At 38.9% G+C, this 5,207-nt stretch overlaps 1 pseudogene; it reads left to right on the top strand.

Annotated features, from left to right (window-relative positions):
* Nucleotides 1-696: 696 nt before the first annotated feature.
* On the top strand, nt 697-4,126 carry LOC135035814 (uncharacterized; annotated as a pseudogene).
* Nucleotides 4,127-5,207: the final 1,081 nt, after the last annotated feature.

Genomic DNA, 5,207 nt, shown 5'->3' with positions numbered 1-5,207 from the left:
GCTGCACATTAGCTGCAGCAGACAAATGTTTTCACATCCTCCAGGAAAGCAAGAAAAAAATGTGTGAAAAGTCCATATTAATGTCGCTAAAAGCACCCAAATCCATACTTTAGATGTCCAATCATGATTTTTACATGGGTTTAGCTGCTTTGCGTCGCTAAACTCTAAGCTGACAGACCATCAGACGCATTGATTACCAATGGGCATCTGATCATAGCAACAATGGAATTGCTCTGATAGATGCCCCTTTGTGTAGATGGTCAGCAGAGTGCATGAAAATCAATTGAATTCCCCCCACGAATTTAGCTGAATTTATGGATTTTGGTTACAATAGAATACATAAGCATGCAGAATTGGGTAATTGAAAATCCTGTCATACAATATGTATTATAGTCTTTTTTACTTTTTTTGGTATGACTGTATTTACATATAACCACCAAATCTCTCTCATGCCATTTTTGTTTCAAAGTGAATGTAAAAATGAGGAAAAATAGCATAATGAGTATTCTAGTTGAAACATATTTATTAGTTAAAAAAAAATTAAACAGTTTGCAAGTCCATATACTGCCTTGTCCTTTTCCCCTCAGAGCTATGAGCTATTTCATTTTCAGATAATATTTCCATAGCTAGCCTATGTTTTAAGTTTAGGGTTTGCTAAATACATTTTTTATTTACAGATTTAAACAGTCTTCAAAAATGGCAAATACTGGTAAAAAGAAACCATCCGGTGCAGAATACAGAAGAAGAAGTGCAGAGAAGGAAGCTGAATTTCAGGAAAGTAGAAAGAAACTTATGAACCTGCAAGACTATTTTACATCGTCTAATGCTATAGCTGTGAATGAAAAGTCTAATGAAGAGTTGCCTGCAACTTCTGTGATATCTTCAATGTGTGATCAAATAACAATATTGCAGATATTTCAGAGGAAGATGAACCAGATTTGCAGTCTGATGTTTCTGAAGTGGTTGATGTCGAAACATATGCAACACCTCTTCTGAATCTATCAGACCCTGACGTATGGCCTAAATGTCTTAATACTAAAATTATAGATCAGTTGGTTGTTCAAGGTCCACAACAAGTTCAGCTTAAACAATATCCGCGTGATGCAAATGGTCGACATTTCTCAAATGTTCATTATAGTCGTACACTTCCCAATGGTGAATGTATACAACGTAGATGGTTAATGTATTCTGAAACGAAAGATTGCATATTCTGTTTCTGTTGTTTATGTTTTGATCGTAGCTCAAGATCATTTTTAGGGAGTGTAGGTGTCAATGAATGGAGTCATGTGTCTGCAATCCTCAAAGCACACGAAAATGTTTCAAGTCACATGTTGGCTTATGAGTCATGGATAGAAACTGAAAAAAGACTTACCGTATATACTCGAGTATAAGCCGACTTTTTCAGCACATTTTTCTATGCTGAAAAAGCCCCCCTCGGCTTATACTCGAGTCAATGGCTGCAGCAGACGCCGTGGGCTGTGTGGGCGTCCGCTGCAGCCGGCTCCAGGGACAGACACTAGAGGTCATTATTGACCTCTAGTGTCTGTGCGGCGTTGCTATGGGAGAGACGTCGTGACGTCTCTCCCATAGAGATGATCGGGTGCCGGGAAGCGGGCGCCGGAGCGGGCGGCCAGACGGAGCGGCGGCCAGACGGAGCGGGTGGACAGACGGAGCAGCGCAGCAGCAGAAGAAGCGGTCGGGAAGCAGGAGTATTGTTTTAGTGTGTGTTTGTGTGTTTGTAAGCGGCAACGGAGGCACAGTAACAGGGGGCAAAGAAAGGTGGCACAACAACTACTGGGGGCAAAGAAAGGGGGCACAAATACTGAGGGCAAAGAAAGAGGGGTCATAACTACTGGGGGCAATGAAAGAGTGGGCACAACTACTGGGGGCAAAGAAAGAGAGGGCATAACTACTGGGGGCAATGAAAGAGGGTGCACAACTACTGGGGGCAAAGAAGGGGCATAACTACTGGGGGCAAAGCAGCGGGGGCATGTTTTTATCTGGCACTGTGTGGAGATATATGTCACTGGGGGTATATGTGGCACTGGGGGCACAACCCTAGCAAAAAGCATTACCCCCTGGCAACAAGCATAACACCTACCGCATGAAACCCCTGGCAACGAGTATGACACCCTGAGCATGAAAACCCCCGGCACCATGCATTTCCCACCCTAGGCTTATACTCGAGTCAGTAATTTTTCCCGTTTTTTTGTGGTAAAATTAGGTGCCTCGGCTTATATTCGGGTCGACTTATACTCGAGTATATACGGTAATTCTGGAAAAACAATTGATAGAGTAGAACAACTGTTAATTGTGAAAGAATCAGAGCGTTGGTCAAACGTTTTGAATAGATTGATGAATATAATTCTGTATCTTGCAGAAAATAATATAGCATTTCGTGGTTCTTCGGATAAATTGTATACCAAAAACAATGGAAAATACTTGTTCAGTTATTGGCAAAATTTGATCCTGTTATGCAAGAACATGTTGGTCGTATTTTGAAAGATGAACTGTCAGTTCATTACTGTGGAAAGAATATTTTAAATGAACTTGTTCAACTAATGAACTTATTCAACTAATGGCTGAAGAAGTTAATTCTAAAATAATCTCCTTCATACAAAATGCTAAATATTTTTCAATAATTGCTGACTGTACACCAGACATAAGTCATGTTGAACAATTATCTTTGACTATAAGGTATGTTGACCTAACAAATAACAATGTTGAAATCTGTGAACGGTTCTTGGGATTCACCCCAATAGTCGACTCCACTGGTAAAGGTCTTTCAGATGTTCTCCTGAAATTGCTTGAAAAAAATAAAATCGACTTGAAACATTGTAGAGGTCAGGGATATGACAACGGGGCAAACATGAAAGGGAAAAATAGTGGAGTCCAAAAGAGAATCTTAGAACATAATCCACTGGCATTTTTTATGCCTTGCGGATGCCATAACTTGAACCTTGTGCTGTGCGATGCAGCAAAATCCTCTATCAAATCTTTGTCTTTATTTGGAATTGTTGGCCGATTATACTCTCTTTTTGCTGCTTCTGTTAGTCGTTGGCAGATTTTGAATGAACATGTAATTTCTTTTACTCTAAAAAGACCTAGCGACACACGTTGGGAGGCTAAAATTTCCAGTGTGAAAGCGGTTCAATACCAAGTTGCAGATATTCATGATGCACTTATTTCTCTTTCTGAAAAAGAGGAAAAACATGACCATGAAATTGCACATGAAGCAATTACTTTATCTTGTCAGCTGAAAGATTTTAGTTTTCTTGTTTCGTTGGTGATTTGGTACGATATACTTTTTCAAGTAGATGTAGTCAGTAAATCGATGCAGAGTCAGAGTATGGATGTAATAAAAACCGTGGAATTAATACACGGTTGTATCAAGTTTTTGGAAGAATATAAAAAAAATGGCTTTGAGAATGCTATATCAAGTGCCAAAGAGCTTGCAAAAGTTCTTGAAGGTGTCCCTGAATTTCAAGCAACAAAAAGAATACGTTATGTGAAACGACATTTTGATTATGAGAGTAGAGATGATCAAATTGCTACAACACCTAAGAAACAATTTGAAGTTGAATTTTTTATTACATTGCTTGACGTAGCTATTATGTCCGTTCGAGAGAGATTTCAGCAACTTAATCAGCATGCTGAAACATGGGGTTTCCTTTACAAGATAACTGAATTACCAAATAGAGAGCAGCTTGAAAAGCACTGCAGTGATCTCCAGCTTGCTCTGACTACTGGTGAGGATGCAGATATTGAAGGTGGTCCTCTATGTGATGAACTGATCAGTATCCAGAAGTTTGTAGAAAACATGGCAATGCCAACTCCACTCAACATACTGAATTTTATCAAAACATCAAAGCTAGAAGATCTATATCCAAATACATGGGTTTCTTTGAGAATCTTATTAACAACACCAGTTTCTGTGGCTAGTGGAGAGAGAAGCTTCCCAAAATTGAAATTAATAAAAACGTATCTACGATCCTCTATGTCTCAAGAAATGTTGAGTTCGTTAGCAACCCTTTCGATTGAAAATGATGTATCTCAAAACATAGATTTTTCAGAATTTATCAAAAGTTTTGCTAATAAAAAATCAAGAAAAGTCGTTTTTTCTTGAGGATGAATATTTTCTATATAATTTTTTTTTTTTAACTCAATATTCCTATATTGGATATTCTTGAGTGTTGGAGTCTTTAATGGATCTATGCCCAGAGCAGTCTCTTCTTTTTTTGTCTACTCAGGCTGTTGTATTGTTGAGAAAGTCTTTAATGGATCTATGCCCAGAGCAGTCTCCTCTTCTTTTTTGTCTACTCAGGCTGTTGTATTGTTGAGAGAGTCTTTAATGGATCTATGCCCAGAGCAGTCTCTTCTTTTTTGTCTTATCAGGCTGTTGTATTGTTGAGAGTCTTTAATGGATCTATGTCCAGAGCAGTCTCTTCTTTTTTGTCTTCTCAGGCTGTTGTATTGTTGAGAGTCTTTAATGGATCTATGTCCAGAGCAGTCTCTTCTTTTTTGGCTTCTCAGGCTGTTGTATTGTTGAGAGTCTTTAATGGATCTATGTCCAGAGCAGTCTCTTCTTTTTTGGCTTCTCAGGCTGTTGTATTGTTGAGAGTCTTTAATGGATCTATGTCCAGAGCAGTCTCTTCTTTTTTGTCTTCTCAGGCTGTTGTATTGTTGAGAGTCTTTAATGGATCTATGTCCAGAGCAGTCTCTTCTTTTTTGGCTTCTCAGGCTGTTGTATTGTTGAGAGTCTTTAATGGATCTATGCCCAGAGCAGTCTCTTCTTTTTTGGCTTCTCAGGCTGTTGTATTGTTGAGAGTCTTTAATGGATCTATGTCCAGAGCAGTCTCTTCTTTTTTGTCTTCTCAGGCTGTTGTATTGTTGAGAGAGTCTTTAATGGATCTATGTCCAGAGCAGTCTCTTCTTTTTTGTCTTCTCAGGCTGTTGTATTGTTGAGAGTCTTTAATGGATCTATGTCCAGAGCAGTCTCTTCTTTTTTGTCTTCTCAGGCTGTTGTATTGTTGAGAGTCTTTAATGGATCTATGTCCAGAGCAGTCTCTTCTTTTTTGGCTTCTCAGGCTGTTGTATTGTTGAGAGTCTTTAATGGATCTATGTCCAGAGCAGTCTCTTCTTTTTTGTCTTCTCAGGCTGTTGTATTGTTGAGAGTCTTTAATGGATCTATGTCCAGAGCAGTCTCT

Source organism: Pseudophryne corroboree, unplaced genomic scaffold (genome assembly GCF_028390025.1).
Source record: "Pseudophryne corroboree isolate aPseCor3 unplaced genomic scaffold, aPseCor3.hap2 scaffold_612, whole genome shotgun sequence".
In the NCBI taxonomy this organism is placed as follows: Eukaryota; Metazoa; Chordata; class Amphibia; order Anura; family Myobatrachidae; genus Pseudophryne; species Pseudophryne corroboree.
This window is presented reverse-complemented; position numbering and strand designations above follow the sequence as displayed.